This window comes from Equus caballus, chromosome 26 (assembly GCF_041296265.1).
Source record: "Equus caballus isolate H_3958 breed thoroughbred chromosome 26, TB-T2T, whole genome shotgun sequence".
In the NCBI taxonomy this organism is placed as follows: Eukaryota; Metazoa; Chordata; class Mammalia; order Perissodactyla; family Equidae; genus Equus; species Equus caballus.
Window position 1 is genome coordinate 16,793,539 of NC_091709.1, and position 15,013 is coordinate 16,808,551.

At 41.1% G+C, this 15,013-nt stretch overlaps 1 protein-coding gene across 3 annotated transcripts in view; it reads left to right on the forward strand.

The window, feature by feature from the left end:
• The first annotated feature begins 216 nt into the window (after positions 1 to 216).
• ROBO1 (roundabout guidance receptor 1) overlaps positions 217 to 15,013 on the forward strand; it is a 1,062,787-nt gene continuing 1,047,990 nt past the window's right edge. For all 3 annotated transcript variants that reach the window (XM_005606101.4, XM_070252490.1, XM_070252492.1), the window contains exon 1: positions 217 to 557. The gene's annotated coding sequence lies outside the window, so the exon portion shown is untranslated. The remainder of the gene's footprint in view (positions 558 to 15,013) is intronic.

Here is a 15,013-nt window from a genome sequence, read left to right on the forward strand (position 1 = left end):
TAGAAAATGTTCTTTTAAAAGCCTTTGTATTTTCAAAGCCACTCTACACAATTAAAAGGAAATATGGAATGATAGATCACATGACGAGAGTTTAAATGTGAGGGTTTTTTCCTCGGTTAAACATCGCAGCAGGCATTACAATACCAGAGGTAACGAATCAATTAAATCCATTTTCCCCTCCGCGCCTCCAAGGCTGCGTGCGTAGTGTCGCTGTGTACTTTAGAGCCGGAGCAGTAGGACCCAGGGGCCTCCGCAGCCACCAATAGAAGCGCACACTTGAACATATTTGCATGCAATGCCGTCTGCTCTGCGCATTAATAGTAATACAGATAACGGGTTTGAAAGAATTCTCTACTGAAGAAGGATTGGATTTTTCCAGGGTGCTGACGCTGAGAAGAAACCCGACTTCACTCGCCCTGTTTCCCCATCTTATGTTTATAAACCTCAGACTGTTTTTCCTTGGATTGAACTCAGGAGGGTCTCTGAGTACAGCAAAGTTGGAGGGCTGTGCCTGCACCACGGAGCCGCCAGATTTCTGAGAACAGTCTTCTCGAAGGGTGAGTCTCCCAAATGATGGCAAAGGAAGTGAGACCCGGCTTTCGAATTGTCAGAAAGGGCACGCTCGGTTTTATATTGGTGGTGGCTGGAGTGCAGAATGGGTGCGGAATGGACTCTGCAGTTTGTCCAGAAATTGTGACTGGTGCACTGGGGGATTTGGGGGTAGAATCAAAAACCTTCAGGCTAAACGGGAAATTGCAGCCGAACGCTCGGGCGGGATTCAACAAGTTTCCCTGCGGGGATGCGATGTTTGTTTATTTCCTTGCGAGTTGTACTGAGTGTCCGTTCTGGGTGGGCTGTGTCTGCTTCACAAAGAAGTTTCGGGGTTTGCGTCTGTTGCATATGGCTGGGTTAACCCTTGTTTGAGGAGGTTATGTGGCTCATTTGGGCTTCCTGGGGACACACAGAACAACTGCTTCTTAGGATGCTCCAAGCAGCAGCAGCAGCTTGCTGGGTTGGTGCTCGGCAACTTTGCCGCGTAATCTCGGTTTCTCGACTGCACCGTGGTTCATGATGTGGTCTGAGGCACAGAAACCAGCAGTTCCAACGCCATTTGAGCTCCCAAACTTTGAAAGCATTTTTCAAGGAGGATGAGAATGGGGGCTTTGAAAACAAGCATTACTGGATGAATTTTGGTAAACTCTTGGTGACACGTAGACCTGTAGGCAGTGAGGTCTTTCAAGGCCTGCGTTTCCAACCTGCAGCTTTTTGCCTGGAAATGCAGCCCTGAGGTGGAGAAGGTGGGGAGTTTAAAGCTAAGACAGAGAGGCCTTGATCTGGGGAGAGAAGGAAGGAGAGAGGAAGAGAGAGAACAGATGAATGGACAAGATGCATCTTATCTTTCACACACAAAAACCACACGCGTGGGACGTGCCAGGAAGCGCTCCAGTTGGTGGCGTTTAGCTAGAAAACGTATTGCAGGGAGGTCCAGGCGCCTCTGCATTATTGATGAAGCGCTGTGCCCTTCTGGGGGCCCTTCTCGCTCCTTCTCCCTGCCCCCTTTTCTCTCCCCGCTCCTCCCGCGTGGCGCTCGGGTTGGCGCGGGTGCGGCGGCGCGCGGCTCAGCCCCGCAGCTCTGCGGACACAATGGGGAGAGGCAGGCAGAGCCCTGCGGGCGGGCGGAGCAGGCGGCTCGGCGTGGCAATCCCACTGCTGCAGCCGGGGCTGCCGCTCCGCCAGGGGCTGCGGCGCCGCGGAGGCAGCCTGCGCCCAGCGGCCACGCGCCTCGAGAGCCCAGAGGGCCCCGCGCAGGACGCGCGCACTTGGTTGCAGAGGTCCCGAGTTATCCTTCCGGGGACCTTTGTGCTTCAGGCAGTCAGGTGGGATGGGCAGACGGAATGATAAGACCTCCTATTCCAGCCCTGGGCAGAGGTCCTGCCGCTACCCGAAAATCCCTAGGGTGCACCCCAAGCGTCCTGGAGGACTGCACCCCAAAGGGTAAAGGGGACGAAGAGGGAAGAAGGGAAACACTGATGAGGCAGCCAGAAAAGAAAGGTAGCAAGTGATTTGGGCCGATTTCAGTCATCGTCCGGGATTTTCTTGGTTTCTTTTAAGTGGGCTGCCTTAGATGCGGCTTTGAAATGCGCTTCCCGGCCTCTCTGCGGCACCGAAGGGGCTCACTGGAGACACCTCTAGAGATGAAGGAAGGAGATCGCAGGGCAGGGGGCTTCATTTCGCAGTGTCATTTAACCCTGACCTCAGCACCTCCCACTCTTTCACGCCCCCACCAGGGAGTGCCCTGACCTTGCAAACTCCTCTGGGTCAGTCGTGTTTCTTTCAAGCGATTTTTATCAGGCTGTGTGTTACACAGGCCTGTTAAGAGATGGTTTGTGTATTTCCAAGTACTGGTGGGAGGTCGTTTAATTTGCAGGTGGATTGCCAACCCCTGCTGAGCATTTGGAGGAAGGAGCATATATGCAGGACTGTATGAAATGGTCCACATGGGGACGTTGGTTGCTTGACGGGGACCTTGCAGAGGAAATATACTCCTCTGAGCACATGGGGTAAGACAATATCATTGCACTCTTCTCCCTCTTTCCATTTGTCCCCTTCATTGTGATTGTTTGGGAACTAGCATGTAATACTAAACAGAAAATATTTTGAGAATCCACTGATTTATTAGGAGGCCAACTAGAAACCCACTAGCTGAGCTGTCAGGCCCAAACTTGGATGCTCCTAGGACTTATTTTGAGAGACTCATTCCATCTTGCATCTCTTCTGTATTTTGTGGAGGCACAGGTAGCTCTTTTGAAAGCATTTTAGAAGACATGCAGCATGCTGATTTTATTAAAGGCGTTTATTAAAGAGTTGGTAGGTGTTCCATTCAACTCCCTTCTATTCCTACTCCCACAAGGAATAAACACCAAAATTATAAACAGCACCAACCCAGAACAAATATCCAGCTGGTGGGAGGACTTTGTTTGTTTCTTAGGCATCTATCTTCCTCCCATAAGAGCGGGGGAAGTGTATAGCTGAGGAGTATGTGAGGAGTGAGGGCATTCACCTCATATCGTTGCCATGGATTTTGGACTTCCTTTAGCCTTTCTCCTCGTATCTTCCTGCTCCGTGCATCTTCCAATTCAGCCCTGTATGATCTGCAGAACTGAAGCACAGTGACACAGCTGCAGGGCCCTGGTGGAGGCTTGCTCCAGAAAACAGCTGTTAATCACATGCTTGCTGTATTTTCCCACTTCCTTCCTTCCACTTCCCTTCCCTTGCCCTGTCCTTGAACCAGTGTTACCATCTCCTAGGCTGTATCCTGTGAAGGGTTAGTGATTTCCAGTGATGGAGCGCTGTGCGCAGTGGGGAGGAGGGCAGAAACTCAACAGCCGCCTAGGGTGTACCATAGGTTTAAATCTGACTTTCTCTTACTTTGTACTGCACAAAATAAAGAAACATATCCTAATATTTCCCCAAAGAGAATTATATTGGTCTGTATAATTATCTTTTATTTTATGATATAGTAGAATGAATTCAAATATAAAATAACATCCATCAGAAATGAAAGGGAAGCTATACCCTTGCCTGCAATATTCGGAAAGTAGGGTTGTCGTCAGCAGTGAAATCTCACCTTTTGGCATACATCTATACCTGATATATTAGGAGCTATTTTTATTTAACCAAGATTTAATATGTTACTTTCATTATGAGGCTGAGCAACTCAAGACACAGCAAAGATGTGAATTTTAAGAGAAAAAAGCAAGGCAGCAAAGAACGCCCTTGGCAGCTTGATGAATGAGCAGGCGCAATGCACCACTTGAAATGTAACTTGAGGTGAGGTTCCATCCAATCTGCTGGAGAATGAGATCCTCCTTATCACCCAGAAAACTCAACTGCTTTCTCTCTCTCTCTCAGATCTCTGAGTTCAGAAACAGAAATACAATAGCATACAGTGGGCTGATCACATAATCATTTATTTCCCTAAACTTGCTGTTGAAGTGAGTGAGTAATATTATTGTTGAGTACATTCATGTATATACCTAAAATCTATCAGTGCTCCATGCACCAGCCAATTCTCCTAATTCTATAGAAAATAAAGGTCCTAGGGGAGTAACTGACTCATCCAAGGTATTATAGGAGAAACTATAGACACTCTGTTAGGCACCCTACCTGCAGTAGAGATTTCATTCAATCCTCACATCACTCTTCTGAAGGATGCTTTAATAGATTTCTTTAACGTATGAAGAAACTGAAACACACAGAGGTTAAGTGAGATATACGTAGCCATTCAGCAAATAAGGGGCAGATCCACGATTGGAAACAAGTTCTTTCTCATGACAAAGTACACGGTCCAGTATGCCATGGACTTATTTTTCTCTCATATTTAAATAAGGCATTTTATTATTTTTTTTAATTTTGTTTCAGCTCTCATAATTTTTAAATCTCCTAAATATCCTTTTTTCCTCCCAACCAGCCCTGGTGGTCTAGTGGTTAAGATTCAGCGCTCTCGCTGGTGTGGTCTGGGGCCTGGGTTCATTTCTCAGGCAGGGAACCATGGCACCTGTCTGTTGGTTGTCATACCGTGGTGGCTGCATGTTGCTGTGATGCTGAAAGCTATGCCACTGGGATTTCGATAACAGCAGTCCCCCATGGTGGATAGGTTTCAGCGGAGCTTCCAGTCTAAGACAGACTAGGAAGAAGGAGCTGGCCACCAACTTCCAAAAATTTGTCTATGAAAACTCTACAAATAGTAGCAGAGCATTGTCTGATACAGCGCCGGAAGGTGAGAAGATGGCACAGAAAGACGGGGCAGGGTTCTGCTTTGCTGTACACAGGGTCGCTGGGAGTCAGAATCAACTTGATAACACCAACACCAACAAACACATCCTTTTGATGTCCAAACCGTTCTTTGTATCTCCGTCAGGCCAATATTCTATAAATAGTGGCTTTCCAAGGATGTCATAAGCAGTGAAGAACTTCCTTAGTAAGAAAGCCCACCTCTGACCCCTACTGCAACTGTATCATCATCTTTGGAAGTCAGATAAGAGGGGTGAAACTCAGGGCCTTCATTATTTCCTTTGAAATTTGTATAAATATGGCTAAGGAATCTTGGAAGAATCTATCATGTCATTCTCAGACAGAAATTGTAGCCCTCCACCTTCAGACTTCTACACACACAGCTTCTCTGATCTGGAAGATCCTCCTTCACTTGGCCAAACATACTTATTTGCCTGGGGAGGTTCATGTTCCTCCTCCATCATGAAATTTCTCTGACTATTCCAACTCTCACAGTTTTTTATACCTCTGAAATTCCCAATCAATTATAACTTCTGCCATCTAATTTGGTCTTTATTTGGAGATTAAGAGGAGTAAAGTAATATTTATAGAGCAATCGCTCTGTATTATATATTTTTACATAAATTATCTGTCAACTGTAATTTTCTATTTGTTCATTGTATTTCTGCATTTAGCCTTCATTGTCTGCTCATTCTCATCAGTTATGCTGGATGGTGTGATACATTTCTAGAGTTTCAGTAATGAAATACAAATTTTATATCTCTAGTCCATACATTGCTCCTGATTGCCACACTTATACTTCCAAAGATCTAGATCGAAAGATCTTCCAAAGGTCTCCACCTACAGAGGTGTTACAAATATTTTAAAGGCAAATGTGCTAAAGGAAACCAGTGGAAGTAATGTGCGTTATCTTTCCTGCCAAACTTGCTTTTCTACTTTGATTTCCAACTCAGAAATAACACATAATGCATCCAGACAAATTCACCTTTTAATTATCCCTCTGCCTTATCCACTACATTCAAGCAATTAAAAACATAGACTGATGATTTTCTTTTACGTGAACATAGCCTCTTCCCACAGACAGACCTACTCCCAATTCCTACTTCTGCTTCCTGGGATCACCCTTCTAAGCTATCACCACGCCTCCATTCTTGCCCCACTTGAATGCACGTGCATCATGTCTGCCAGAGTCATCTTTCTGGAGCGCAAATGATGAAGTCCAAACTCCTTATGGTGTCATTCAAGGTGCTCTATCATCTAGCCCTGGAATTCCTCTCTTCAGTCTTCCGCTTTACCAATAACTGTGAAAATTTACTTGTGTTTTCTCAAATACTCAGGATATTTTGTTACTCTCTGCTGTTGTTTATTTAGAACTTCTGTCAAAAATGGTTCTCACTTTCTGGATCCTTGGGTAATCTTTGCAAATGAAAAACAGGTGTTACCTCTTCTGTGCTGCCCTTCATGTTAACGCTCTCTGATCCTTTCTTAATAATATCCCCCAAATTCCATTGCATTTATTTATTCATGTCCATCACGGGACTGTGAATTCCTTGAAGTAGTATTTTTCAAATTTTGGCCGTTGAACCAAGGATACCTTGGAATCAACAAAAATAACAATTAAAATATCACTCCCTGGACCCCCACCCCTCACCAGATTTATTACATTAGAATACATGGGGGTGGGGCTCTGGAATTCACTTTTTAACAAGCATTCCAGGTGTAACCAGCACTTGGAGTTTATCACAGCAGTTGCTTCTCAACTCAGCCAGATCAATATGGAGCTTAATTTGGCAGATAGGGGACGAATCTAGACCAGAAGTTATCTGGCATAACTTCTTAGATCTTATTGAGAACTGTGAGCATGGCTTCCTGGATTACTATGCTTCAGAGGAAAATTTGATCACAGAGGATAGTAGGTTAAGTCATGTGATTCATTCTTACTGAACCCTAAAAGCCTGTATCAGAAGGGTGCACTTGCCAAGAGCAGAATTTTGATAATCACATGATAGTCTTTAGAGTTGAAGTGCTGCTGTGCAGAGTACCTGAAGCTTTTAATGATTCTGACTTTTTATTATTATGACGTTAATTTGGCAAAGACAGAGAAAATGGTAAAGCACGTGTCTGTGAGTTACCACCCAGATCAAGTAAGAATGCAGTAAACATAGAATTGAAGCCCTCTGTGTACTCTTCCAGAGGACATCTCTCTCCAAGAGGTGACCAATATTGTAAATTTGCTACTATGATTTCCGTACATTTCTTTCTTGATTTTACCATGTGTATGTATACCTCAATCATAGATAGTATTGTATTAAATAATTAAAATATTAATTAATTTAATTAATATTAAAATAACATACTATGTGCATCCTTGGGAATATTGTTTTTTGTGATTTAGTCAAGTTGCTGCAGGAAGAGCTACTTCATTCATTTTCATTGCCGTATAGTATTCCATTTTATAAACCTACTATAATTTACTTTTCCCCTCTCATTAACAGTCATTTTCAGTTTCCTATTATAACTAACAGTGTATCAATGATTTTTTTGATTCATGCATCATGGTGTCCATATCCAATACTTTTTTAGGTATAGGCATAGGAGTGAAAGTGCTTGATTTTGTGGAATTTATTTCTTTCTTATTTTAAGATATTGCCCAAATCCCACACAGTGCTTGTAGCATTTACAATTTGCAAGCGCAGTTGTGAGAGCTTCCATTCTCTCTATCCTTGTCAACATTTAGTATTGTGGCATTTCTTTTTATTTTTTGTGGAAGATTAACCCTGAGCTGACTGCTGCCAGTCCTCCTCATTTTGCTGACGAAGACTGGCCCTGAGCTAACATCCATGCCCATCTTCCTCTACTTTATATGTGGGACGCCTACCACAGCATGGCATGCCAAGTGGTGCCATGACCATACCCGGGATCCGAACCGGCGAACCCCAGGCCGCTGAGAATCGGAAGGTGCTAACTTAACCACTGCACCACCAGGCCAGAGCCAGTATTGTGGCGTTTCTTAATTTTACCATTTGAATGGCTTTAACTTGTCTTTTCTAATTATATGTTCAGTGAGCATCTTTTCATTGAGAATTCAGTTTTCCTCTACTGTGAATTGCTTAAACCTATGTTTTACTCATTTTTCTGCTGAGACATTTATCTTTTTCTTATAGATTTATAGAGGTCCTTTATATATTCCATAATCTAATTCATTTTTAGTACATGCATTGCAAAATATTTTTCCCTAGGTTGTATCTTATCCTTTTCCTTTTTTTTTTTTTAACAGAGTCTTTTCCTAAAAAAAAAGATTCATGTTGTGTTTCATTAAAAGTAATAAAAAATTTTCATTGTGGCCAATTCTTTTTACTTCTTGTTTTAGAAACCATTCCCTGTGGTCGAATCATAAAATATTGTCATATATTTTCCATAAAAGTTTTAAAATTTTGCTTTTCTGCATTCAGGTCTTTGATCTATCTCGAATTGCTTTTAATTTCCATGTGCTGAGAAATGTGGCTGTCACATGTAAATGTTTCATATGTGAGTGGATTGCTATCTTGCCTATAAGGCTACTTGGCATCTGTGCTCATTTAAGACAGGTTTTTCTGGCCATTGTCTGCCAGGTTCGTATGTGGGCCATCATCTCACTAAATCATCACAATGTTAATGAACCACAATGAAGAGCATTAATTAAGATTTCAACCAAAATAGGTTTATATTCAGCCACAATTAAATACCAATGCTTTTTATGACAAACTGTAAAATCTCTTTAAATGGTATGTAATTGTTCACGTGTAATGAGTCCTTAGCTATGCCAAGCATCATTTGCTTCAGTTTTAGTTCTTTATAAAGAATATCAATGAATATCCCAAAGACACACTTGTCTTTTTCATCGGACTCCAGCAAGGGTAAACCTTAGAAGTGAATTTCGATAGATCAAAGGAATAATCATGACTCACTCTAGGAGAGAAGCTTGACTGACTCTTTGCCCGATGAATTATAACCCAGAGGCAGAACAACATTTCAGCACAACAGCTAACAGCTTTTGATCAATGCGTAAACTTTAAATAAGCTCTCTAAAATATTAATCCAATCACCAAAAGTTTAGAAAGGAAATTGTTGCAGTGCCCTGTACATACTATATTAAACTTTACCTTGGAATGAGGAAATAAGAGGATTGTAAAACAACCTCACCTGCTTAAGTACAGTCGTAGACAGTTTCTCTAAGAACTTGCTTTTCAGTCTCTAATAGACAACCAAATGCCAAACAAACGTGGTTTGTGCTAAATAAGTCTTGGATTATTTAAATATTGGGTATTAATTTCAGAGCGTTTAAGAATGGCCTGGTTTACGCAATAAGAGAATCTTATATTTATTAGCTTCCCTGAAAAAAAGTAAAAATGAAAAAAAGCCTCTACACCAAATGCAAGTTACCCTCAGGCCACTAATTTCAATTCCTTCCAGTTAATGCTTTTTGACATAATTCTGATCAAGGAGAGGAACTCTTTTAGGAAATCAACAAACTGATGGTGTACCTTTACTCATTCATTCTTTTTGTTGTCTCTTTATATGACTTCAGGTCTGAATTCTTCTGCACATTGCCGTTCACCCTCAGATTCTGAACTACTTTTCTAACTTCTTTGCACTTCTCTCACTTCTCCCCTAGGATTAGTGTCTCTTTTAATACCCCACACACTTCATCACCCTTCCACGCACCACTTTGTTTCCAACTCAAGGTCTTTGCCTTTCTATCTTCTTAAAATATCCTTCTCCTTCTCTATCTAGAGAGGTCATATTCACCCTTCAAGATCTAACTTAATTGTTGCCTCCTTTTTGAAGCACTTCCTAATTTTCCCCTGGAAGTTCATCTCGCTTTCATTTGTGTTTCAGTAGGACTTAACACTTGCTGATACTAGCCTTTATTACAAGCACTATTTATGTGTCAGTTTTAATGACTGTACGTTGACTAACGAGGACAAAGATGATGAACACTTTCTCTGTGTATCCATCTGAACCTTACTGTCTAACACTTTGCCAGTAGCTCTCTGTGCCTGTTGAGCACTTAAAATGTAGCTAGTGTTACAAAGGAGCTGATTGTTTAATGATATTCATGTTTAATTCTTTTAAGTTTCACTTTAAAAAGTCACGTTTGTACATAGTCAATAGCCACATGCGGCCTGTGGCTAACGTATTGGATAGAGCAGATATAGAATTCTTCCATCATCACAGAAACTTCTGTTGCACAGTGTTGGGAAGAATAAGCTCACAAGAAAATTTAGACGAACAAATAAATGAATGAGTAAATTCTACAGCAGATGCTAATAACATTTAATCTTCACTGGACACCTGCCACTGAGTTGGATTATACTCAGGATCATGTTGGTGAGGATAATTTTGCAACTTTACAGATTTTAGCATTTCCTGGAAAGAAACATAGTCTCAGCCTGGCCAAGAAGACAATGACAATAGGAAGCCCCAGAAAACCCAAAGGGAGAGTTACAATTTATCTTTGGTGAATTCCTTTAATATTCACTCAAAATGTGTTTGCCTGAGATGGCAGTGCAGCAGACATCATCTGTTAAGACACAGGAGTATAAGAAAATGAGATTGAGCAGAGGTGAAAATTCCATCCCTTACCATTTGGATTCCTTCACATAAGGAATTAAATTCCTCATTTAAGGAGGTAAGTTCACTCAAACTCTTTCAAATATCAAATTTAATGTTATATTAATACCCATTAGGATGGCTATTATGAAAAAAACCCTAACAAAAACAAAAAAACAGAAAATACCAAGTGTTGGCAAGGGTGTGGAAAAGCTGGAAATGTGCGTTGATGGTGGGGAGGTAAAATGATGAAGCCACTATGGAAATAAGTATGGTGATTCCTCAAAAAACTAACCAAAATTATCATGTGATCCAGCACTTCCACTTCTAGGTGTATAGCCAAAAAAGTTGAAAGCAGAGACTGGAATCAGTATTTTTACTCCCTCATTCATAGCAGCATTATTCACAATTGCCAAAAGGGAGAAACAACCCAGATGTCTGTTGACGGATAAGTGGATAAACAGAATGTGATATATACCTACAGTTGAGTACTCTTCATCCTTAAAAAGGTATGAAATTCTGATACATGCTAAAACATGAATGAATCTTGAAAATATTACCTAAGTGATGTAAGCCAGACAGTAAAGGATAAATACTTATGTGTGATTCCACTTACATGAGGTACCTAGAGTGGTCACATTCATAGAAACAGCAAGGACAATGGTGGTTAGCAGGGGCTTGGGGAGAAGGGAATGGGAGTTACTGTTTAATGAGTATAGACTTTCAGTTTAGGATTACGAAACAGTTCTGGACATGCAGAGTAGTGACAGTTGCACAAAAATGTGAATATACTTAATACCACGTAGTTGTATAATTTTAAATGGTTAACATGGTATATTTTATGTTGTATATATTTTACCACATTAAGAGATTACTTTCACAAATATTTATGAAGTCCATTTTTGGTTGGGCACCCTCACTGCTTAGAAAAATATCCTTTCAATGTGGCTTCTCAATGCCCTTTAAATTGTTAATTTTAAACTCAGCACCATTGAATAATCTCTCTCTATTAATATTAAGAAAAAGGCAATAAGCCAAAAGAGATTTTATGGAAAATGAATATACATACACAATGCATCTGCTCTGTGGGATGTATTGTACTAAACAAGTACATTTAATAGAGAAAAGAATGCCTTAACAATGAGTGCTGTGCTTTTGTATATGACAGCTGGAGAAGTATGATGGAGGTTTTGGAATGACATGACTACATAACTGGAAGCAGTGAAGTAGATGTGAAACCCCAGGAGGACTTTGTGTTGGGGCTGATACAAAGTGGCCAGTAAGGCAATGCCTTAGCCACCTGCACATGCAAACTCCTAGATCAAAGACTAATGTGATCAAATGGGATTACTCCAGTGACACAAATGTATGCAGATATTGTTCATTGCAGATTATGGAGCACCTGCTCCTTTGCTGACTCCTTGAGGGGCAGGATATGTACAAGGAAGGGTCTTTAGTGATGGTGAGAACACTGATTGCTCTTGGTGCTAGAAATAAATAAGCAACAGTCCCATCCTCCTATTATATATTTTCTTTCCTTAGTGTAATGATTAACCTTCTAATATAATATTGCTTGAATCCGCCCTCTCATTCTATTACTATTAAGTTTTCTGGGCAGGTACAATTTGCCATCTTATGGGTAACTCTTCTTCATGGATGATGACTATTATACTTAAGAAGCGCACTGAAATTTACTGCCCTTTGTACATTTCAGAAAGATAAGGCTTCATGTACCAAGCGAAGGGCATGAGTCATGAATTGTTTTTTCAGGAGAGCAATACATTGAGCTTGACTCAGCCATGCTCTTTTGCCTGATGCTATTGGTTGCAGGTGTTTTACCATCAAATTAAATTCAGCTTAGTAAACTCAAGAGCATGGACAGAAGATCCTTATTTTATTAGTTTATTAGAATAATTTACAACTAGACAAATTTATCAAACACTTTCATTCTGAGCATTGTGAGTATCAGGGAACGAGAGCTTGGGCAGAGATAGGAGAGAATATAACAAAAGAATTTGCTTGTTATGGGTCCTGGCCTGGTGGCATAGTGGTTGAGTTTGCACGCTCCACTTCAGCAGCCTGGGGTTCACCAGTTCAGATCCTGGGCACAGACCTACACACCACTCATCAAGCCATGCTGTGGTGGCATCCTACATAGATGAACCAGAATGACTTACAACCAAGATATACAGCTATGTACTGGGGCTCTGGGGAGGAAAAAAAACAAAAAGGAGGAAGATTGGCAACAGATGTTAGCTCAGGGCCAATTTAAAAAAAAAATTTGTATGTACTTTTTTCTAGAGCTATAGCTAATATGCTAATAAATATATACTTTATTTTGCCTTAGTTGCTAGTGCCAGAGCAGCAAATAAGTGTTTTTGTCAGAAAACTGTAAAGCTCTCCCTCTCCTTCTGAAATCCAGGAAAGTTTTTATTGAGATATAATTGACATGTAACATTGTGTGAGTTTAAGGTGTACAAAATGTTGATCTGATACATTTATATAGTGCGAAATGATTTCCACCTTAGCATTGATTGCTTAACACCTTAAGCAGGTCAAATAATTGCCATTTCTCTTTTGGGTGAGAACATTTTCGGTCTACTCTCTTAACAAGATTCAAGTATATAATACCATATTATGAACTATAAACGCCACTCTGTACATTAGATCTCCACCAGGCACTTGGTTTCGTCTATTTTTCTTTCGCTGTGGTTCTTTCTCCATTAAGTTCCTCCAGTCTCCCTGAGAGGAAGATGAATGTGGGAGAGGGAATATAAAGAAGACATGGAACTAGGCACCACTGAAATGCTCCTGTGTTCACAGGATCTTCCCAGTGGTTCCTATAACTTTTCCTTGATTTACTTTGATATTCTTGTCTTCCATTACCTACCTCCCAGAATGAGCACGGTCTCTGATTAGAACAAGTCATAGGTCATGTATTAAACACCAATCTCTATAGGGCAGGGTGCTAGACATTACAAGGCACGAAAGTGAACCTAAGTGATGTCCACCATCAATAAATTCAGGTTATAGCAGAGAGCAGCTCCAGCCCCACAGCATCAGTGGGGTTCTCTCTCTGCTTCCCTCGCTCCTTCTACCATTATGTGTAACACCTGCTCACATGCTCCTGTCTCAGAAAAAACACTGTTTCTTCTAAGTCAGCCATTCTCACTGGGACCATGACTCATCAATTTTCTTCTTCATATGTCTTCTACCTTTCATTAACTGGCTCTTTTACTTATTTTTAAAATTATTTCCACGCTAGAAAAAACAGTTCTCCAAAGTTTTCATAATCCTTCTTTCTCCTCAAGTTGTCCTCTTGTATCCTCTGCCCTCCTCTTAAAAATTAAACTTCTTGAAATGGTATCCCGCCTCTGCCTACCTTCAGCTGTCTCTAATTCTTCATCCCTCAACCAGTGGCAGATTTGCCCAGCCCTAATCTGATCACCTTCAGACCCCATAGATTTAAAATTAGCCAAATCAATGGCCAAGCTTCAGAATTCATCCTACTTCAAATTTTTGTGGCGTTTGAAATTGATATAATAAATTCCAAGACGCCATTCTCTCCTGGATCTCCTGCAAACCTTTGACCTTTCTACTTCTTCCTTTGCTGCCTCCTCCTCCACTGGGCTCTTGAATATTGTGTATTCCCTGGATTCTGCCCATAGAATTTTTTCTTTTCGTATTCTGCGTGTTCTCCCTCTGTGATCTCCTTAACTCCCACAGCTTCATCCTTTATATAATGGAGAATAAGATAATGTGGATTATTGATAATAATTGATGAGGATATTTATAGATGAGCATACTTATAGATGCTCACTCAGCATCGTGAGAAGCACCTCTATACTTTTTCTGCACGTAACCCTACAAATCTGTGAGTAGATGATATCACCACCCTTTCGGATAAGGAATCGGTGGCTTTCCTGTGCTGGGTTTCATGGCTAAGTGGCACAGCTTCAGTTCAAATATTCTAAGACTGTTCTGTTTGACTTCAGAGTCCAGGCTCTTAACATTAAAAGACTTCATGCAAATATATCCCTCCATGGCGGAGGTTCTCGACCTGGCCACACGTTAGAATCACCTGGGGAGTCTTTGTAAAAAAACTCTGTGTCCAGCCTGCACCCAGATCACTTAAAACGGGCATTGATTTTTTTTAAGGGATTTAGGTGATCCTGATGGGCAGCAAAGATGAGAACCAGTACTCTGTAGTAAATATTTTTATGATATTCAGTATGTTTCTCCAGCTTCCATCTCTCTTCCCAGCTTTAAACATATGTTGTCTGTGGTTTACTGCATCTCTTCATTTGCCTGTCCTCACTGCCACCCCACCACGGGATTTCTCATGTTCTAAAATGAACTCATCAGCATCCAATCACCACTCAAATTGTTGCCTTCTAGGTCCTCAGTATTACTCAATTCTTCCCACCCCCTACTGCCCTGGGTCTTTTGAGTGAAACCTGTGGTACAGCTTCTGAAATTGGGAATTCCCTCACTCGTATTTGGGAATCTCTAATTTTTTTATTATATCTCAGAAATATTTTTTCCAATTTTCTCTCCCTTCTTCATCACCTCTGAAAGGCTATCCTCATCTCCCATGTGGAATTTTGTAGCAGACTCCCTGTTTTCT